The 23,730-nt window shown below is 46.8% G+C and overlaps 1 protein-coding gene across 2 annotated transcripts in view; it reads right to left on the bottom strand.

The window, feature by feature from the left end:
- LOC119396334 (PR domain zinc finger protein 1) overlaps positions 1-23,730 on the bottom strand; it is a 182,541-nt gene that overhangs the window by 60,250 nt on the left and 98,561 nt on the right. For both annotated transcript variants that reach the window (XM_037663511.2, XM_037663509.2), the window contains exon 3: positions 17,761-17,804. The gene's annotated coding sequence lies outside the window, so the exon portion shown is untranslated. The remainder of the gene's footprint in view (positions 1-17,760; positions 17,805-23,730) is intronic.

Raw genomic sequence — 23,730 nt, 5'->3', positions numbered from 1 at the left:
TTGAAATGGGAAACAGAAAAATATAAGCCTCAGCTGAAGCAGTGTATGTTCCCGTTATGTACGAATATACAGTTTTAGCCAAAGAAAGCAGATTGCAGGAGAAAGGAATTAAGCGTGATGTATGTCGCGCTTAATTAACCTTAACTAACCTAGCCTAACCTAACCGCCTGTTGCTGCAGCTGCATCACGAAACAATTCGCAACAGTCGCAAGCGGTGGTGATCACCACGAAGTTTCTACGGTCATGATTGGTTTCTATGGAACGGCGCGACCGCTGCGGTTTTCGAGCAAGGAAACAGATGTAAGCGAGTCACCTGGCAAAGACATCTCAACGTTTGAGAAGTGTCGAGCGTTTTGAGTACATTTTCGAGAAAAAATTGAACGCTGACAGGCTGGAGAACATGTCAACGCTGCCAGAATATCCAGAAAATGCCAGCAAATGTGCGTACTTGTGGCACACGGCTTTTGCGAACGCTAGTAAATATATCGGATTCGGAGTGGGAGGGGTCACTTTGGTTACACCAATATTCCACCTGCCACCAGTTGTCTTGCAGGTATCTCGTATACCAATATTCTTGTGACCCAACTCCAAGGAATACTGGTCTCCTTCTTTCATTTCAAAAGAGTAGGCTACTTGAGTAAACCAATAATTACTATAAAAACGAAACAAATAGAAACACGCACGACTACATTTTTTGCATAGGAAAGAGAGAGAGAAATAGAGGAAAGGGGACGGGCTACGTTGTTAACCACAAGGAAAAATATGGTATGCTACCCAACCCTGGGAAATAGCCAAGGAGGAAACAAAGAAGTGTTTAAAAAATAGCGAAAAAAAAGAATACACTTTCAAAAACATTTAACAATCTTTGAACTCATAGGATTTCACGAATTATACAATTTATTAGCGCTGTACTTAGCGAGCTGCCTTTTCGAGCACTCAATGTGCGTTAATTCAAGCTCTGACTATGCGCGTAATGAAAGACAGACCGTCAAAAAATAATCTTTTTCGAGCGTATCCAGGCAACGTGCCTTTCATTTCGCAAGCGGCTGGCCGGAGAACTTCTCGACTTCATAAACACCTCGCTTTTCTTACGAATATTTTTTTGCAAGAATCTCAAGGCTTGTTTTAGACGCATACCGTATACACGTGGCTTTCGAAATGCCGTCCTCTAAAAAGCTGAGGGAGATCCTTCTCGTTACGACGATAGTACGGACACTCGTCGCCGTATAATATAACGTGCTACTCGAATGCGCACCCCTCCAGAGACAGCCATGCCTGCAGCCTGAGCTGCTGCTTCGTTCAATGTATGCATGCATGCCGAGGCGCTCGCGGGGCAGAATGCCCAAGGCTGCGTCTACGCGTCCATTACTGCAGTCGGCGCGCGTTATTGTTTCTGATCAACTTCCGTGAGGGTCATCGGCCCGGAGAGCTCGTTCTCCTTCACAGTGCTAGTGATCGAGAGCTGGAAGAATGCACAAAAAAAAAGAAGAAAAAAGCAACATCAGAAAAAGAGAGAAACGTGAGAGCTTGCACACACTGCTTGTGTAGTATGCGCGTGCTCCAAGTTTTGCCAAGGATTTCTCTTAACGCTCATGTTACCTATCCGCAGCCAACAGGTAACGCGAGATCAAGCAGTGGGGTACCTGAGTGTGTGTGTTTGTATGCCTACAAGCAGTATCGATGGATGGATGTACGATACACACACACACACACACACGCACACACACACACACACACACACACACACACACACACACACACACACACACACACACACACACACACACACACACACACACACACACACACACACACACACACACACACACACTTTATATATGTACATAAGCGATGAGAAGAGTTACGCGTGTTTCGTTGCCAGTCTTCGATCACTTAATTATCTCTGTCTCTCCTGGATGATGTCAGTTATCGAGCTCTTTCCATACTCTTCCAGCTGGCTGCGCAGCCTAGCGGTGAATCCACGCGAATCATCGCAGTTTGTGCGCGCAAGTTGTTCTACTGGAATGTCTTGTAAGAGCTCCGTATGAGCACGCGCGAATGCTGTACGCGGCTCACATACCAGGAAGTGAAGGGCGTCTTCAAATTATTGGGGGAAAATAAAAGACGAAGAAACACTGTCAGAGCTTTCTCTCCTCTTTTTATTTGGTGTGAGTGTGTAGGTCTTACAACCACACAAACGTGTACTGCAACTGAAAACAGTGCGTGTTCGCGCGCGTATTGGTTTTTGCTTTTCGTTCGTGGTTATTTCGCGGTGTGAAAAACGCACGAAAGCAAAAAAGAAGTCTGTTTTTTTCAGGATGTCACGTTTTCCTCCCTGCACTTGTTACAACATCCGGAAACAGTTTGCTTACATGGATAGCCTTTGTCGATGCGTATCGTGATTTGTACAGTCGGCGTCAAAAATTAGAGTTCCGCGAAAACACGCGTGAATGCAGTGCACGGTTCACATGCAGCGCCCGAGACCAATAGGTCTGAGGAAAACTCTTCGAAGGAAACGGCATTGAGCGACCGCCTGTGAAACCCTGCACTGTGTGTGTGTTGTGAAATGTACCTCTCCTCCTCTCTCCTTTTTACTCCCTTATTCCCATCCCCATGAGTAGGGTAGCAAACTGGGAGTAGTCTAGTTAATCTCCCTACATTTCTTATATTCCTCCTCTGTGTCTCTCTCTCTGAATTTCCCAGCAATTTCTTACTCTATTCATTCAAACTGCACAACACGTGTTGCTAGCTCGTTTCAGAACAAGCGAGTAATCTAAATCCAACTCAGCTTTTCCTTGTGTCTCGTGGTCCCTAAACTTTCTGTAGCCTTTTTGAAGTATGTATGTATGTATGTATGTATGTATGTATGTATGTATGTATGTATGTATGTATGTATGTATGTATGTATGTATGTATGTATGTATGTATGTATGTATGTATGTATGTATGTATGTACGTACGTACGTACGTACGTACGTACGTACGTACGTATGTATGTATGTATGTATGTATGTATGTATGTATGTATGTATGTATGTATGTATGTATGTACGTACGTACGTACGTACGTACGTACGTACGTACGTACGTACGTACGTACGTATGTATGTATGTATGTATGTATGTATGTATGTATGTACGTACGTACGTACGTACGTACGTACGTACGTACGTACGTATGTATGTATGTATGTATGTATGTATGTATGTATGTATGTACGTACGTACGTACGTACGTACGTACGTATGTATGTATGTATGTATGTATGTATGTATGTATGTATGTATGTATGTATGTATGTATGTATGTATGTATGTATGTGGACCTTTCAATCACGTTTCACGTCCACAACGACGACTACAGTTGGGCGAGCAGATTCGTGCGCCCGATGTTCATGATGAACTGTCAAACTTAAGGCGAAGACTTATCATTTAAGCGCGCCAAGTCTCTTGATAATGCCACTTAATAGTGTCACTTGTTAATGAGCACACCCATAATTTCATCAAGCGCTCTCGCAAGCTGGAAAACTTATACTGCTTCAGCTCTTCGCTAAGCGATAGTTAACGCACGAACGGAAATATATATTCCGCTTCTTGACAACTTGCGTATTAACATGCGTAATTCAGACAATCGACATCAGAAATTAGAAATGCCAGCTTGTTCCAGACGATGTCTTACTTAGACACACCTCTATGTATGCTTCTTTTTTTAACTTCCGGTTTTCTGTTTAGAGAGCCTGCAATTATGCGCATTTCTTCCTTTGACGCGTGATTTTTTTTTTCCTCGTTTACCACGGAAGCATAATAAGGTACGTCACGTTCATATTTTCCCCACATATATCCTCTGGCACGCGCCAGCCGGCAACCGATTAGGTCTTTTACACCAGCGGTGCCAGCAAGCCTCTCGAGCCCGGCCGCGTTGTCGTTTCGTAGATTACGTAATCACCCATCGACCCATCGACATCACATATACGTCACCGGCGCAAGCGCCTGGCTGTGTACACTTACACGCCGCGCACACATTTCCAGCACGTAACACCGCTCCTATAGTAAGACCGCAAAACGCGCGCGCGCGGCGGCTATTTCGAGCGCCTGACAATATCCCAATCGTAGAGTCACGCCGCCACCCGTTCCAATAGGAGACCCGTGTAGGGTTGATGCGTTGGTTCAGCAAAACACAAATAACGAATTAACTATACAGCGAAACGGGAAAGCAACACTTGTAGGCGGAAACATAGCGACGGAGGATGGATGCGTTCTTCGGATTGTCACGGGTCACAGTATATACACGCGTACACACACGCGGCTGCTTTCAAAGAGAGGGAAAGTTTTTTAAACGACGTCCGGATAGTTCTGGCCACGTGCGCATCGCGTGTGGCGGCGGCGTCGGCGGCGGAGACTATGTTAATTGCACCGTGTACCGTATTTTCCCCGTGTATAACATGCGCACGTGTATTTGCCAGGAATGTGCACGGTAGAATTCGCGAAACTTTTTTCGAGCGTGGAACATGCGCCCACCGTTAGCCGCGTTCGCTAACTGCTTTTGCTAACCGTTTGTAGCGTAATAGTTGTGGTGTAAGAATTACAACAAAAATTTGGCTATGAAATAGATCGTAAGAGCAATCGCCAGCAAATCGTAACGTCGGACACACTGAAGATGGCCGATCCATACGGCAAAGAGCACTAACGAAAAAAAAAAAAGACACATTGTGAAATCGGCTTCTGTTTATCAATACAAGCTACTTCCTCAGCGAATCGTGTAGCTTTTTTGGTAACCTCCATGCTTACAGCTTTTCTGTCCCCTGTCTTTCTTTCACAGCCAGTCAGAATACACAAACCACAGACAGCGTGCGAGCCTCGCTTGGGGCGGGCTCTGTACATGCAAAAAAAAAGAAAAAAAAAGGGGGGGGGGGTATGTCATGATTGCTCCTAAGAGAATATTCTAACCTATCGAAAAAGAAATTATAAAAGAAGCGCTGGGATTTCGATTGGAAGTTTACCACTAAACCTTGATGCAAACACTCTGCACTGTACTTGTAGCAATGCTGGGCAGAAGATGCGACTGCCCGATCCGGTGCTTCTATATAGGCACCACGGAGTTTTTCTAGTGACCACGAGGTGCCAAACCTTATGTACATGTTACAGAACCCCAGCTAGCCGTACAAATTTATCGAAAACCTTCCACCACATGACGTTACGTAAGTTACTGTTAAATTCAGAATAACTCTAAAGGCCGTCCTTCGTGATCGTGTTGCGAGACATTATAATATACAAACCGTCACGATCTGATACCAAATCGCAGTATTAAATATGTTTCGTAGCTTTCTGAAACGTCCCAGGTGCCGATCCGATAAAACCTTGCTCTCTACCACGACGCGTTGGCCCTACTAGCTGCTGGGTAAAAAATATTTTCTGCTATCCAAGCTCTCGTGCCTCTCATGGTCTCGTGCTACAAGTCCAAAGTCTCATTCGATGGCGGCCTTTAAGCGAGAAAATACGCGTGCAGCCGTCTAAGCCCCGCGTTGAATGTTTGTAACGGTGAAAACTTCCGTGCAAGGTCGTTTACACCTAATGAGCCAAGCGCGCGATCGCAGGTAGATACCGCTTTAAGAGGTGACTCTTCGGCTCAACTCTCGTCCTTTCCCTCTCGAACTTTGTTTTCGCTTTCTTCCATCTTTAATTAGCATCCCCCATGCCTTAGCTTCACCCCTCGGGGCAAAAAAAAGACGCCGCTTCCTCTCTTCATCCCACCCTTCTAGACTTGGCTGCCTTCGTAGGAACCTAATGACCGAGGCAACTCCGCTGTGGTCAGACGAAGAAGGTCCGCAAGAGTTATATATCATTCTTGACAGCGCCGTGTGTATGACTTTCTATTTCCTTCTCTCTTTCATTTCCCTAATGGCGTATTCGGTACATACGCGAGTCCGTGTATGTCTAACAACAATCGCGATTGAGTGATAAGAACGAAACAATGAAACGGATGCCCTCTGGGAAACCTCAGCGAACATGCATATATATACTCGAACGACGCGGGTGTCGCAACACCCTGGGAGAATGAGCATTGGGAGCGCACACTCAGTGCAATTCATACGACGGTCCCTTCATACCTCGTATCTACACGATGTGACAAGGCCAGAAACAATTAGCGCTAAGACCTTACGGAAACGTGCGCGCTATATACCTACGTAGTGGAGGTGAAGCGTAAGCTACACGAGAAGAGCGGTGTGTCATTTTGAGAATGCGCCACACAGACAGCGTGACGAGGCGATGGGTACGCATTATTTTCCTCTTGTCTCGGGATGGACGACTGCGCGTCGTTCGCGGCAAGCTCTTCGTGAATGCGGCTCTTATCTCGGCGAATGTTTGCACGCCGTTTCGAAGCTCATAAGAGGTCGCAACGAGGCACTCCTGTTGTGTATGCGTTTGTAAACACTCTCCTGCTTATCTCGTGGTTGTTTGCACTGTGGAGGAGCTGAGCAGCCTTGTGTAAGGATCTCACCGAGAACTGACGATGAGGATTCGTCGAGTGCAGTCTGCTGGCTGTGTTTGTTGTTGTTGTTGTTGTTGTTGTTGTTGTTGTTGTTGTTGTTGTTGTTGTTGTTGTTGTTGTTGTTGTTGTTGTCATAGGTCGGCAAAGAAAAAACGGAGCTCATCGAGACTCACTCAAGAAATATATTTTGCGCTTAGGGCTCACTCGGACTCAGTCTCATCAAAATTTTCCTCAACCGAACTCACTCTGACTCAGACTCACCTAAATATTACTCGCCCGGACTCACTCAGGCTCACGGCTCGATCTGAGTCTGAGTGAGCATAAGTGAGTCGACTGATGAGCGAGTTTGTCGACCTATATTGCTGTCGTTGTTGACGCCTGTGGTTGCATGTTGAGACCAGATACTTTGGAGCCCTTATTCACAAGACAGTTTTTAATGTAAGAATTGTTCGTGAGAATTATTTCAAGTAATAACTGCCTCGAATTTAGGTTTCCGGCCTGTTCTAAAACGTGTTAACAACATGTACGCTGCAGTTCGACCTAATACAGTCGCTAATTGCTGAAAAATTCAAAGTTTGCTCTGACGGAGTCACACCTATAGTGGTCTCCAAACTTTTGACGCAGACTGTACGTACGAAACTCTCTAGCGCGCAATATGCACGGTGAATATATGCAGTGTGATAGCTTTATGCAGCTCGCCTCGAAGTGTATTCTGTGCCTTGTTACTCGCGGAAGCGATCACAGAGGTCGTTGCCTAGCTGATCATAGGTGAAGTATGCGTTCGTGCAACTTCTTTCCGGAACGCATCACCTTCAAATGCCGGCTTTAAACACGCACGCAAAACAAGCACGAAGAGGCGGTTTGTTTATAAATGCGTGGCGCGGCACCGAGCAAATAAAAATCTAACACGACGCCCCATATTATCCACTGATACCTTCCTGGCACGCATACTTAAGTATAAAAAAAAAAAGAAAAATATAGGAAGCATGGAAAAAAGAGATGTTGCGTTCCGGTCAGACCCTGCAGGGGTGGTTTGCATACACGGACGTGACATACTGGCGCAAGGACGAGCACACACGACGAAGGTAAATCGGTGCAGTACTGAGAAAACATGGAGATCCTGGGTAAGCCGGTCAAATGAGATCCAAGACTGACGATGTCGTTTCTGCTTTAACAGAGTGTGTCACGGATTATAAAACCGGCGTTGACCAATCGTAGCAGCCGAATACACAAGATGACCAATTGTGAGCTGTTTCCTGCGTTAGGACATCGTGAAACGCCTCCCCGTTTGGCTAATCCAAAAAGCTCCAGCACAGCGCTGCACGGAATTATTGTGGCAAAGTCTAGCCCGCGTGCTCCGTGGGCAACGGAGCGTGGCGCATACTGAAGAAACATTCGTAAGACGAAAAAGGAATAAGAAAAATACGTGTCCGGCGAGCTCGGTTCACCTCGTGTAGTGCGACACCCGAAGTCTTCATTTGTTATGCAGCGGTTTCGGGATGAGCGATGATATGCAAGCGCCCAGCGATCCGTGGCAAGGCACCAACGCACCGCTAACCTGCCCGTGATCTATGTTAAGCAGCACGCGCAGCAGTGGTTACCTGTATATATATGTGTGGTGTGGCCGCGACCACACCGCTGCCCCACATTTCGTGCAAGAATGCGTTCACGTGACTTCACCGAATCAGAGAGAGAGCGGAGGGAGAGAGACGAGTTTACACATCCAGCTTGTCCTTGATTGTTTACGGGATCGTTCCTCTGATGTGCGCGCGGAATTTAGCTTAGCTGCACGATAATTACAGTTTCAAGACTATGATCGCGTTCTTTCCGTTACATCATAGCAATTACTGCGATGTGCAGTCTGCGTCAAAACTTTAGAGACCACGAGACAGAAGAAAAAATCACAGCATATCCACGGAGTGAATGATGATGAGTGAGCGAAGCTGCGGAGGTTCATCGGTAAACCGTGAATCTTCCGTGAATTCTGCCCAGTACATCATCACCGACGTGAGATCGGGCGCCTTTATACTAAAGGTTCGATGAGAGTTATGACGACATGCAGCTCACTTTAATTTTACATGTACGCTGTGAATTTTCATTGTTTAGAAAACCATTGCTTTAGAAAACATCTGGCGTCTTTCGTTAAGCAGCTGGCGTATTTTCATTTTGCTTTAGAAACATCTGGCGTTCTTTCGTTTTGCTTTTAGAAAACATCTGGCGTCTTTCGTTGGTTTATTTCATCAATCAACGGCGTTTTGAACAAAATTTTTATTGTTTAATCACGCACAGGAGAAATCTCACCAAGCACTAGCTTGGAGGTGAACAATGGCTGCTAATGGGAATGAGAGACAGAAGTCGGCTTTTAGCTAACACTTACACTTCTACTTCCACTAACGTTTCCTACTGGATCATGCCAATGGCTGCTGATGGGGAATGAGAGACAGAAGAATTCGGCTTTTAGTTAACGGCACGCTGCGAATTTTTCATTGTTCAACAACGCACAGGAGAAATCTCCCACCGGCACCACCTTGGAGGTCAAGATCTGGTACTAGAGTTAAGACTGGTTACGCACTACGACGGGGACGAACGGGTGCCGCCTTAAGGAGCTTCGCCCCTAAAACTGAACATTCCCGCTGCTTCCGAAGGCGGCCTTGAACTTAGGTTTCCGGCCTGTTCTAAAATGCGCTAACGGCATGTACTGTGCGGTTCGACCGAATACAGTCACAAATTGCTGGGAAGTTCAATGTTTTCACAGACCTAGTTTGCAGGTATACAACTTTATTGATTGCCCTGCTGGTTATGATGATCCGGGCTCGGGTCTCCCACGTCGGGACGTTCAGGTTTTTCCTGCTTCAAGTGGAAAGTTGGACAAGTTGGTCCTGATTCATGATGTTGAACAGCGCAAATGTCAAGGGACGGTTGAATAGAGAACAGCACAGGCGCTGACTCGCAACTCGCCTTGCGACCGTCAGTTGTCATTAGCGCTGGCCAACATCATGTTTTGCCTGGTTTCCGCTTCGCGGTCTCTATACTTTTGACGCCGACTGTACACTCAGTTGTCATTGCCCTTTTTCCTTGTAGCCACGCTGTCGCAGTGCATCCTCTCTCTTCTCTCTCTTTCTCTCTGTCTCAACGTGATGTGCACAGAGCGTCTCTGCAGCGCCGATGTTTTCAAATAAGCTAACCAATAGGTCGTTTCGTTCACACACGCGTTCTTTCTATCTATACGCAATAGCGCTAAAGTGCGCCATCTTTATTGAGCAATCAGACTTTAGGCGAGCAAAAGCATCCTCGAGGTTTCCAGCTACACTGCACGCATTTCGCGTATGACCATTTGAAACTTCGTGACACGTCTGATGTAACAGCGCGAAAGAGTAGTAAGGACGACGATAGCGTATAAATAGCGCTGTTTGCAATCTGTGTCCTTCGTCGTCCTCTCCACTTTTTCGCGCTGTTACATGAGTTCCAATGAACCAACTAGAACAGCAAGCAAACATTCGAGGCACGAGTGTTCACGGCACAGTCTCATAATATTGGGAGTTTTACGACCCAAATCCACGATATGATTATGAGGGACGTCGTAATGATGGGCTCCCGAAATTTCGACCATCCTGTATTCTTTAACGTGCACCTAAATCTGGGTACACCGGCCTCTACAGCATTTCACCTCCATATATAGAAACGCTGCCGCCGCGACCGGGATTCGGTCCCGCGACCTTCGGGCCAGCAGTCGAGCACCATAACCACTCCACCGCAGCGGTTGCACAGCCTCACATAAGTGGTCGATGCGTATGTTCCTCGTTCCGTCCATATACCAAAGGGCGCGCAAGCGCGCGCATTAACGCGGCGGTCCCGAGGCTGCATAACCAATGAGCCTAGTCTTCAACTAACCATACTATGCGCGAGTTTCAACACTGCCCTTGACTTCAAGTATAGCGATGACTCGAAGGTTGTATAACAGGCAACGACGGTTCTTTTTTCGTTCGAAGCCAGCAACACCACGGATACACAACCACATGGTCTCCTGCTTATCCCATTTGCCTTTCCCTCACATACTCTCTCTCTCCAATTCTATTAAGGCAGTGCAAGACAGTCATGGTTCTAGGAACCTGGAAGGGGAAACGCTAGTAGCAAAATGCAGATCCGACGGGGAATTAACGAACAGGAAATGGAAGGAGAGTCCTTCTCGGCCTCTGTTCCTGGGAGAGAAGGGTATATGGTTGCGACCGCGCCATGTGCAAGGTCTTGTGGTGTGGTGCGCGCGTGCACAGGGCAATTAGTCGACGCCAGGTTCTCCACTTGGAGGTCCTCATAAGTGGATGCGCAGGAGAAAGAAAGCGCGTTAGACCTTGTCGCTCAATGCGCGCGTATATTAGCAAACGAAACGTATTTATCACAACTGCCGGAACAGCTGCGCCAAATTAGAAATGCGCGTGTTGTACAGGGAAAGCATATACTCGGTGCTGACGCTGCTCGAGTGCGATGCTTGTATACACAAGTTGTTCAATCTCTTGCGTTGTGACGGACATGCCAAGTACAAACCGAATGGTGACTCCTTGTCGTTCAGCTTCCGCCAGCTTGAGCCGTGCTGTTAGCATGGCTGCTAAGGCGCTGAGCCGCTATGCTCGAGGACGCGGGTTCGATTCCCAGCCACGGCGGCCACATTTCGATGGAGGCGGAGTGCTAAAGGCCCGTGTGTTTAGATTTGTCTGCACGTTAAAGAACACCAGATGGTCGAAATTTCCGGAGACCTCCACTACGGCGTCGCTCATAATCATATCGTGGTTTTGGAAAATGAAGCCCCGACAATTATTGTAACCAAACCACATTGTAGCAAAGGCATGTGCTCCTGAAGCTTAACCGCTCAAAAACTAATGACAGAAAATACGAAATAAGAGACAAGGTTCTAGCTAAGACGACAGCGACAACGAGCAAGTGTTGCGCATAACACCAAGCAAGTACTGAGAATTTTGGCCAAAATCACGGAACGTTGCCACATCTAACTACTCGCTTCAAGAAGCGATTTCTTCCGGATTAGAAACCTGCCCTCTTTCCACAGGGCGCTTCAATCACCGTTGCCACACAACGGCGACATGTATACCCTTACAACATGCATCTGCGAAGAATAGCTCAATTTACGTGGAGATAACCCAAAGCTTACATTTTTATCTGCACCGTTTATGCATGCTAACTGTCCGTTTCGGCGCAGCCTATGGCGCAAGTGTAGCGCAAAGCTTATCGGTTCGGGCATGGATCCAAACATGGGCACTCCCCCTCGTCGTTCGCCAGAGTTCTTCGGCAGTTCCGCAAGCGAAAAAAAAAAGTGTCGTCGCGTGACTTTAAAATCCCGGATGCGAAGCAGGAGAAGAAGAAGCGACCACTCCTCGAACCAAAAGACGCGGAGGAACAAGTCAGCCTCAGCCGACACTGACGCCAGGACGCCGAAGAAGATAGTGAAACAATGCCATGCTTTTGTTTGTTTCGTACTTCTTTGGCGGCGACGCACGGCGCAGCGCTCTTATGTGTACTCCCTCTTTCCCTCCCTCCATCTCTCACACACTCTCATCCAGGCGCCAGGCCTTATACGAAGCGTAGATGTACCTTGCAAGAACGGTGTGTGTGTGTGTGTGTGTGTGTGTGTGTGTGTGTGTGTGTGTGTGTGTGTGTGTGTGTGTGTGTGTGTGTGTGTGTGTGTGTGTGTGTGTGTGTGTGTGTGTGTGTGTGTGTGTGAGCTAAAGGGAGAGCTGTATGTGCAAGCCACGACTTAAAGAGGAGAAATGAGCAATAAAGATTTTAACTTAGCCGCCTTCATGTCTCCTTCCTTCTAAGGAACACGGCTTCACCTTGCCAATACTAAGCAAGTGGGTGTGCTATGCTCACGAGGCCAACCGAGGAGGGTGGGAGAAGGGGTGTCTCCCTGATACATACGTGAAACACTTGTCTCGGCTAAGGCAGGCCGTGCGGCCGACATGCAGACCAACTCATCGAAACGCATGCGAGTCACACACGCACACGTAGACACTTCGCGCTCATTGCGAACCATTAGGGACGCGTAACACTGCAAGACTGGTGCGTGCGTCCCCGGTGCGTGCTGCTCCGTATAGGATGTGTAATGTGGACCTGCACGCAGACGCAATTCCAGGAAGCCTATCGCGGTTAAAGCGGAATGCTAAACTGGTAGGCGCAGTTATACTAGTTCTAAATGCAAAGAGAACTATAGTCTAATTAGTTCGTTTTACCAGGTTTCTATATATAAACTTTGGGGTCGAGAGCTGGAGGCTTAGCGAAGAAAGAATAAGAACAGACCAACATCCTATATCGTAAGAAAAGAGAAAAAAGTAATGAAGCTACGGGAACACTGCGCCGTGCCACTTTTAGCCTGCAGTGACGTGGAAGCTTGCAGGATGACGAGGCAAGTAGACCAGAAGCTAAACTACTGAAGGATCCAGATGATTAGATAGATAGATAGATAGATAGATAGATAGATAGATAGATAGATAGATAGATAGATAGATAGATAGATAGATAGATAGATAGATAGATAGATAGATAGATAGATAGATAGATAGATAGATGTCCTTGCCCTGCAGTGGGCCTAGTTATACTGATGATGATACATACATACATACATACATACATACATACATACATACATACATACATACATACATACATACATACATACATACATACATACATACATACATACATACATACATACATACATACATACATACATAAAGAGATCAGTTATTCTTGTAGTGAATCCCTCCGCCTCTTCTAGCGCAGAATATTGTAGGCATTGCCTGTGTCCATCAGAAGTTTGTATAACGGCTTTCGTCCAGCTCTGTTCACCGCTTTTGATGCCGGAACTTCCCCCGCCCGTACACCGGCTTATCGCAGCAGGGACCCACGGAGGAAAAGAAAGAGACCGGCAGTGCGAGGCGTCACTGGCGTCGAGCTACACGCGGCGCGTCAGCCCAGGTGGCTTGGCCGGCCCGGACGGACGGACGGTCCGGCGCCTTCCTTGCTCGCCCGTTTATCGCACGGCGCCGCGACTCGACGTCAAGGTCGATGAGAGCGAATTTGTTGGACAAGAAACCGAAACAGAAAGCGAACAATGCAAGGGCGGCCCGTCGCTATAACGTCTGTAGCTGAGGGGTGAGGAGAAGAAGAGGTGAGGAGAGGAATACAGATACGGACGCATCGTTTCTTCCAGTTTGCCTGGCGGTCTGGAAACGAGAGGGGGAGAGCAGTCCCAGACGCAGCCGAAACGTCGCCTGCTAGAGCGCGAGCGCGCTCGCGCACGCTGGGCACATAGCTGCGAGCGAGCGAGTTGTTTTCAAGGTCGCGCGTTCGAATCTTTATGTGCTTGTGTGTGTGTTTGTATGTGCTGTCGTTCCTAAAGAAAATCTACTACACCGTAAGGCGGCAGCTACCGACTGGGGAACGTGCCCAGGGTACGGTTTCGAAGTCTCAGCGGTTGCCCAATTGACGCAAGACTTTTCGAGTGACGCCTGGTCTCAGGCGGGTCTCGTTGTCTCTGCTCTCTCTCTCTCCCTCTTTAATGACTGTATCTGGGGCTGCGTTTCTTTGTTAAAATGTTTTACAACTTATCCGCACCGGCGAGACGGAGCCGGTTAGAAGTCGCCTTCCTACTCTTTCCCGCAGACTCACTTTCTTATTCTCAATACAACGCCTCCGCTAAGGTGACTTCAGTCTTAGTGTCTTTCCGTTTCTAACCTGTCTCTTTTTTTCTTCTTTTTCGATGTTTCTTTCGTACTTTCTTTTCCCGCTATCACCTGTTGAAGTAGGGTGCCGAAGATTTATGCTGCGCCAAACGTTCTCTTCCTACGCCCTCCTACTACGGCAACTAGGCACGTGTAGAAAAGAAAGAAAAGATCAGAACGTCAAAGCGAGACACGAGAAGAACAAAAAAGCCTGACCGGCTCCGCTACAATAGTTTCTTTCTTTCTTGAAAATCGGCGATATGAACTGCTACACGCGGCACAGCTTGGCAAGTCGTTTACGACTTCCGCGAATCCATATTCATAAATCCATGTCTGAGCATGCCGCGAACGCGCGACTACTAAAAAAAAAAAATATGACTGAAGAAGAAGATGAAGAAGAATTGAAGCGGAGGAAGGTGCAAAACGTACGGAGGCTGTAACGACGGGCGCCGCCACCACCGCTGTGTGCAGAACAGATCGTGCTAGCAACCACTGCAGCGTGTTCGAGAAAGCATGCAAATTTCGCATGCTCTGGCAGAGCGCCATCTCACTGCTCTCACTTCATCCGCTCTATAACTTGGTTCAAAATGCAGATGCGCGCGCGCATGTTTAACCGCGTCCGCGCGTGCAGCCGCTGAATAAAATAAAGTATCTCTTTCAAATCCCACGCGAGTCGTGCATGTTCGCCGATTACGGTTGACCGTGAAACGAAAAAGAAAAAAAAAAACAGGGCGTTGTGTAATAATAATAATATCTGGGGTTTAACGCCCCAAAACCACGATATGATTATGAGAGACGCCGTAGTGGAGGGCTCCGGAAATTTCGACCATCTGGTGTTCTTTAACGTGCACCTAAATCTAAGTACACGGGCCTCTACCATTTCGCCTCCATCGAAATGCGACCGCCGCGGCCGGGATCGAACCCGCGACCTTCGGGTCAGCAGCCGAGCACCGTAACCGTTATACCACCGCGGCGGACAAGCAGGGCGTTGTGTAATCGAAAGTACACAGTGGTGGCGTCTTTGAGACACATGAAACCCCGGAACATTTGTAGTGTCTATACAGGTTTGCTTCAACAGCATTTGCCTGGCGTCTCAGTATTTCACATTTCATTAGCGTACAAGCAGAGGTACGGCTGCATACAAAAAAATTAATGAATCACGTTACAGAGTATACAGATTTCGTCGAAACATATTCGTGTTTCTGTTGTAGAGCATTGTATGTGCATAGTACAAATGTACTTTGAATCTGAAGGTTTACGGTGACAATTTGCTTTTTGCCTTGTATTTGGATAAAGATCATGCCTCCCGAGTCTCGCTTTGTTTTTGTTTTTGTTTTTTTCACAGGTTCGCCCATCTGCGCGAGGTTCTGAGTTCGATTCCCAGTGATAGCAGTGTCGATCTGACCATAGCCCTCCAGAAAAAGAAACGATACTGTTAGTGGTCATTTCCGCGTGCAACAAACAAATAAATAAATAAATAAATAAATAAATAAATAAATAAATAAATAAATAGACACCAGGTGGATAATATATTTCAATAGATGTATTTGCAATATGTTTACAATTATAATGTTTTATCTCTACGCCACGTGCCACTCCTTATCGATGCAAAGCGATCACAGTTTGACGACGACTCTGATGAAGATCGGTTTGAGCGTACTTAAACCACGGTGAAGCTGGCTACCACGTGATCGTACAGAAAAAACACTGGTTATCACGCATATACGCAGTTATACCGATGGTAATTTTCTCTAACGACGCATCTCTAACCATCCATAATACAAAGTACTCGCGCCGACGTCCTGCTCGTGTAATTAATGTCTTCTTAACACCCAATCGCTAATTTTAGTTAACCGCACCCTAACAACTGCCACGACTATACACATCCGCGAGCGGCGACTCCTTTGTGCCGAGCAATCACTCATTATTGCCAAGACGACTCGGCATCTCAGCCTAACCTCCAGGCAGCTCTATACCTCATAACGCTGAGCACACAGAGAAGGGATGTAAGGAGGGGAAGGGGGGGGGGGTTACATTCTCTCTGTACAGGCGACGAGGAAGTCTAAAGTCTGCGCAACTTGGGTCAAGTCCGCTATATGACCGTGAAAAAAAGAACAAAACTCGCAACCTTCCGCCGGCGACGCGCGCATCTCTCCTGACCCGGAATGGCCCAGATACCGCCCTGAACCCTCCACCAGGCACATCCCTTCCCAACCGGGACACACTCGCCGAAGCAACAATAAAGGGAGTTCAAAAAGACAGGCCGGGAAAGGGGAACAACCGCGGCAAGAAGGCAGTGAGAACAGAAGACGAAGAAGAAATAAGAACAAGTAACCACGTAACGATGTCGCCCCGTCGTCAGCATCGTCGTCTACCGCACGCGGTGCGGTTATAGAACTGGTTATACCCACACGGGCCGGTCAAAAAGTCGTCAGCTTAACGCGAACCCGTCGATTCCGCCGCCGCCGCAAGCCCACCGCACCAATTCCACGCCCCTCCGGCACCCCCCTTACACCGCACCCCCCTCCCCCCGTCCCCCCGCTCCAGCTCTTCTTCTTTGGCCTAGTTTAAATGTATGCGCACGCGCCCGGTGCTGCGTTGCGTTTTCGGTCTCGCTGTCTCTCTCATCCGAAAGACGCATGGTCATCATTGTAACGATGATTATGATCAGCATCGTCCTCACCTTCTTTTCTTTGTGGCTTTCGGATGACCGCGAAAAATGTATATAGGCGCCGAAGCGGTGGCCCGGCCTGAAGAAAAAAAGGCGTGATGGTGTCGGGACACGCGATCAGCGTGTTCCGACACCCGCGCTTCTTTCCGCGTAAATGCGTTACGTATACCTTGCACGCTATGTATATGCACGCGCTGAATCGGAGGTAATACTATATATATACACACACTCGGTGGCCCACATATGTGGGACTGCACATATAAGTATACACATATAGTAGTTTTCGCACGAAACTCACATTTGGGGCTCTTCTTGTTTAAATTTTTGTTTGCGGCCTGTTCGTTTCTTCTTTTTTTTCTTCTGTGTTTGTAGTCATGCCGATTTGTTATACACTGGAACGCAAAACTCGTAGTACCCAAACTTGTAACCTTTTTTTTTTATATATACGCTTTTCGAGTATTTCTTTTTTCATTATAACACCAGCTTGACAAGTGCCGCCACTTGCCGAATATAAATCGTATCTACAAAACAGCAGGACAAGCAAGAGCCTCCTAATGCCTCGACAACGAAATCATGGCTATATCGAATGATTCCTTATGTCCTTGCTACACTGCGAGCGTCACAGTGCGTGGCATTTACAACGAAGTCATGTGTATAGTGATCATGAAGGTCCTGACCACCTCTTCATAAAGACGTATGCGTTAGGGTCGGTGAATATATAAGACGCCGTGACAAATCAGCGTTTAATTACTAGTGGGGGACGTACTCACACGTGGTCATTCACACTGTCGCGTCAACAAATATTTTTTTCGTAATTTTACGTAAAATCGTAAGCGCGTACAGAAAACGTTGCAGTGTTGGATACTCACTGGCTGCAGTCAGTGAGAGACCTCTTCTTCACGGGCTCGGCTTTCTGCAGAAAAAAAAAAAGACAGAAAGAAAGGATCAGAAACGTCACCACCTTATACAATAACCGCGAGAGTGTTGTCGTATCACTTTATTGGCGGGCGATATCGAAACCAACGTTTCAATGTCGCTGCCATAAATTGATGAATTCAACGAGAATTGATGAAGCCACTTGTAAATGATGGAGCTAGTGATGGTGATATTATTACACTTGGTGTGACTAATGTAACCAGAGTCCTGACTCACAGTCTGACGTAGTGTCAATTTTTCAAAGCCCACGCTTTGAAATCCGTGACGTCACGCGCGGAGATTTCGGCGCGAAATTTAAAAATGAAACTTTCACCTTGATTTTCTCCTCTACTGATAAACCTATGGCAGTGAAATTAAAGGCATTAGAGTTCTCAGAGTACAATTTATCAGTCTAAACCGATTCATTTTTTCGCTTTAGTGTTCCTTTGATACAGCTTACCTTGCCAGGCTCTCAACGAAGCGAGACGTGGATTTGTATCACGAATCCGTCGTCCACAACATACCCCCTTTTTCAATACAGTCCAATGATTTTGTAATCACGTGCTGCGGACCTTCAAGAATATTTTCGTTTTAAATATTACTTCGACGTAATGTCCACACACTGTAATGCTCTCAATGTAGCTACGACGCAAGGGATCCTTCGTTATAAATGCAATTTCGTTGTAGCGGCGTTCAGCTGTATATCAGTACGGCACACAAGGTAATAGCTAAGGTAGCAGTGTTGACAGCAGCCCACACGCAACGCCGACAATAATGTGCTGAGTCGCCTATCCATTGCAGCCTGCCTGCTGTCCGTATACAGCTCAGCAAAGAATGGGGCCTTATTGATGCGGGCCCGCCACAACCCTCCTAGCCTTTTCTTTTTCCTTCTCTCCATCACGTCGCCACCGTTTGACGAATGCCACCCTCCGTCAAGGCGCGCTCATACATCGCCGGGAGCAGCGATGTATGAAAGGACGGCGCAGTGTACACGCCCACAATTTCAGCCGGGGCTCATTGCTCTCTCGGCCACCCCGAGTTGGTGCCGTATTCACCTGTACAAAACCCGCACTTGTTTGCTATCGGTCGCAGTATTAATGGGGTGATTGTGCTCACGCGAGACTGACCTGATGCAATCTTTGCAGATGCGAAGCAATGCGCCTCTACAGCTTTTGTAAGCGGAATTTTTAGCCTCTAATCACGCTTTGGAAATACTGTGATTGATTGATTGATTGATTGATTGATTGATTGATTGATTGATTGATTGATTGATTGATTGATTGATTGACGGACTGACTGACTGACTGACTGAGTGAGTGAGTGAGTGAGTGAGTGAGTGAGTGAGTGAGTGAGTGAGTGAGTGAGTGAGTGAGTGAGTGAGTGAGTGAGTGAGTGAGTGAGTGAGTGAGTGAGTGAGTGAGTGATTTCAATAGTGTTGCAATAATGGAAAGGTATGCTCTGAACAAGCAGCTCAAAGAGGGACTCGGAGTACAAGAAAAAAGATACGACGAAACGCTGGAAATCTTTTCTGCAAGGCTTACTGCTAATCATTACTCGACGATAATCAATCGAGCGTTGTGAGTTAGATTCGATTGACCTGCGCTTCAGAACACATTGGGGGAATTTCTGCGCCTCGATATTGTGTCACCACAGTGTACCGTGACATCCTGTGCACTATGACATTCCATTCATCCAGAGCAAGCTTAGTGCAGAACAATTTTAGAGTACTGCGCTGGCGAAGAGAATAGCGCTGAACTCATGCAGGAGGAGAAGGGTGGTTTCTGCACAAGTGCAGGACTGGCACTTAACCGCTGTGAACCAGTTCCACATACTGCAGGGTGAATTGAACGGACCTACATATTTCATGACCTTTTCATTTATCCAACGACAGAAATACCGTTTGAATTTTCTTTTCTTTTTCCATAAACCTCCGCGTTCCAATGTGGACGATCGGCTGGCCTTACACGAGCAAATAAGGTATATGTCGGCACAAGTACAACTTGCATACCGAGTGACGGTAACCTATAGGCGCACTTTATCCGGCATCGCCCCTTTTTTTCCGCGGTGATTTCACGCCTGTTTTGTTCTCTCGTTGCACGTACGCCCAGCTGGCCGGTGTCGTTCCTGTATTTGTTCGGCTGGCCTTGCCTTTCTCTTTTTTTCTCTTTGCATTAAAAACACTGCCGCGGCGGACCCCCAAACAACCGCTGTCACACAGGACAGCACTGAACCGTGCTCGCACAGCGGCGACAAGCGAGCGACCTTCGTAGGAATGCCGTTCTATAAGGAGGCGGCAAAGAGAAGGAGAGAGCATGCAGAAGGGGGTTGGGGGGGGGGGGCGGAGTATTGGCTCGCAAATTGGCCGCTATACACCGTTATGCAATTATGGCAGGGCAACGGACGTCAAAATAGCACCCCCACCCCCCTTCATCCCCCACTTCACTTTCGTGTCTGGGTAAGAATGATTGCACACGGCCGCTATAGATTCGTCGATTTCCGAAGGCGCGCGTTGTTTGGTGCTCGCGGTTAGTCGGGGAGTGGGGTCGGAGGTGCCATTCATCTCGACGCCGACAATAGGGTTTTGCGTGCACTTTCACTCTATTTCGCAACATCTAATGTGGGAACTTTGTGAACGAGGCGCGACACACCCTCGCTGGTCGCGTTCACAAGAAAAACAGCTTCGCAATCGATGCAAAAATGAAAATGAAGCGATGGCGCGCTTCTCGTAATGGCCCGCCTCTGGTCCCCGGCATTCTGGGGGTAAAGGTGCCAGGTAAACAGTACTTTGAATGCAACACCAGAGGTCTTCGGCCGTCATTATAGTCCGAAACCTGCGTGGTCATAATCTTATCACATTAAGCAGTGACGGGACAGCTATAGATCCGACTGAGTAGAGGTACGGCGCACACTTGGCACCCCCCTTACGTGCTTAGGGGGCCTATTTTCGTTCTTGAGCAAATATACAATAAAAGAACTCCTTCTTATCCTTAGCTAACCAAGAACAGCGCTACCTGAAGCGGCCCTTCCGTTTAAAATAGCTGTTTTGGAGTATGTAGGATTTTTCTTTAAATATCTATGCGTTGGATACATTTATCTAAAAAATGTTGCGATGCTGAATAGCGAATCCGGGCTTGAGAATACGACGCATAGAGAGAAGGGCTGTGTACGATGATTAATTAAGCGCGAGAATTTTGCAAGCAATAACCAGAGAGATTGGCGAGGCTTGCGCGCATTAATGAGTTTTGCTTTCCTTATAGACTAGACTGGGCGGCCTCGCGATGCATGGCATAGACTGACGTGTGCCAACAGAAATCGAAAGCCTCGCTTAAGACACCATCGGCTATGTCTTCACGTACGATTATAAAAAGACAATGTATCCCACTCCGGTCGGGCGCGACACTGCGGCCAGGAAGCGCAACAATGGTAGGCATACCATAGGCAGCATTCCAAGATCAATTAGCGTCCTGTCCAACGGAAGTTACGGCGTCAAGACATGTTGCTGTATTATATATGTCTTACAAAAGTGGGCTTTGCCTGCATACAGAGCTAGAGTCGGTGTGCTACGACACAAGTATTTCAGAATTTCTAAGACCTCTAAACTTTCTTAGCAATTTCTGTGGAAGCGAATTCAGGACAGTTAATAAGATTCAGCAAGCTTCTTGACGCCGCTAGCTTGGGCAGTTGGGCGATTGCCTTCTTACTTTTGCATATCGCGACTTGAATAAATAAGGACATGAAACGTCGAACGCACAAACCCAATCGTACCCGCGCGTACGCGTCTACTGTGGCGCTGTTCGTTTAGTTGCTAAAGACAAAAAACGGCAAGGCTACATCCCTATAGGGTGGCACCGGAACCCATCCGTGAAATAGTCTATACTGTTGCTGGCTCCTCGGAGTTGTTTTAAACTGTTCCCACCTTTGAATTTCTTTTTCGTCAAACACCACCACATATTAAAACTGGAGCATGTCAGTGGGACTCAACAGGCTTGCCGCATTGCCTGGACCAAAGAGTGTGTTGGCACGCTGTCAAGTCAGCGAAGTCTCCCGGGTTTACAAAATAACGAGACGAAATGACGTAACAAGCGTCCCTTCGTTGCGCGAGTTCTAGCATAATACTGGACGCGTGCCAGGGGAGGGCGTCTTCCTTGATTCAAACGTTCAGTTTCTTTATACTATCACTATGTAACAAACTACGGGTTATCTTCGACTGAATCGGTAAATGCGGGTGACGCAACCGCGGCGCCATTTCGACTTGCGACGTGTACGCAGCATGTTTTGCGAGGCTATAACGTGTATATACCTTAAGGCGCGAGTTGCATAGGTCAATCAATGTCACTCGGGCAAACACATTCCACGGTCACCCTTTCGGGCCGTGTAATATAAGGAACTCAGTCATTTTCGTCTTTTCTTTTTTTTTCGATTTTTGACAGTGCGTCGCATGAAGCCAAGCCTTCGTGATTGCCAGTAACTGTGATCAATCGCTGTGACGGATGATCCAACCGTCCATTCATTCAATTCCGTTCGTTGATTCTATTTGTTCATCCCATTCAATTCCACTCATTCTATTCTGTCATACCATTCGTTTCTTTCTTTCTTTCTTTCTTTCTTTTTCTTTCTTTCTTTCTTTCTTTCTTTCTTTCTTTCTTTCTTTCTTTTTCTTTCTTTCTTCTATATATCTATCTATCATCTACTATCTATCTATCTATCTATCTATCTATCTATCTATCTATCTATTCTATCTATCTATCTATCTATCTATCTATCTATCTATCTATCTATCATCTATCTATCATCTATCATCTATCTATCTATTATCTATCTATCTATCTATCTATCTATCTATCTATCTATCTATCTATCTATCTATCTATCTATCTATCTATCTATTTTTACTTCCAACCTTGAACCTGTCCTTGAATTAGCCTCTTATAATCACTGCCTTTCTTCTTTTCCCTTATTTAGAGTAGGACAAACGTTTGTACTCGCACCTGATGAAAGATTTTGTTGTACAGCTATGTAAGCATATCGTATCTTTATCTGTTTGTATAATCTTAGCGTTTCTTTAATTTGCTGTTTGTACTAATATATGTACCCACTCCTGCTATGTCTCGAAATCGAGACAGCAGTATTTATAAATAAATAAATAATAATGAAATAATGTTCCGTTATGTGTGTATTTTCAATCTTATTTCACCCTAGGCCACATCGCCGTTATTTTCATTTATCTGCACAGTGCACATCAATTACTCGCCGCCCTTACTGAAGACAGCGGCGAGGTTATGACCGCTTGCGATTGATCAAGCCATAAGGCGTGCGCGCTAAAAGGCTAAAAAGGCGTTCCGCTTTCCAGTGTGGAGATAATTGCGACGATAAGGAAAAGAAAGCAAAGTGAGTTGAAGAGATATAGAGTTATATAACGCGTCGCCATCGCGATCGTATCCAGCCTCAAGGCCTGTTACACAGACCGGCCTCGGTAAGGGTCGGCCGTAGAGGAAAGGACGCCGCGCGATGCAAGACCACGTATACGATACTGATCGAAGAGCGCAGTACCTTCTAGCGCCACCGATGTGCCGATACTGACAACCATGTCAAGGTCGTTGTACGTCCGTCTCTTTTTCTGAATATCGCTGCTGGATTCCCTGTATTTCGGTACTGACACGATAAACTGGTGATTGATACTCGGTCTATTGATTGATGATGATTGATTGATTGATTGATTGATTGATTGATTGATTGATTGATTGAGAGTGAGTGAGGTGAGGGTGAGTGAGTGAGTGAGTGAGTGGAGTGAGGTGAGTGAAGTGATGAGTGAGCGAGCGAGCGAGAGAGAGAGCGAGTGGTGAGTGATGTGAGTGAGTGAGTGAGTGTGTGTGAGTGAGTGAGGTGAGTGAGTGAGTGAGTGAGTGTGAGTGAGTGAGTGAGTG

This window comes from Rhipicephalus sanguineus, chromosome 6 (assembly GCF_013339695.2).
Source record: "Rhipicephalus sanguineus isolate Rsan-2018 chromosome 6, BIME_Rsan_1.4, whole genome shotgun sequence".
In the NCBI taxonomy this organism is placed as follows: Eukaryota; Metazoa; Arthropoda; class Arachnida; order Ixodida; family Ixodidae; genus Rhipicephalus; species Rhipicephalus sanguineus.
Note: the sequence above shows the minus strand (reverse complement) of the source record. Positions and strands in the feature narration are given on the sequence as shown.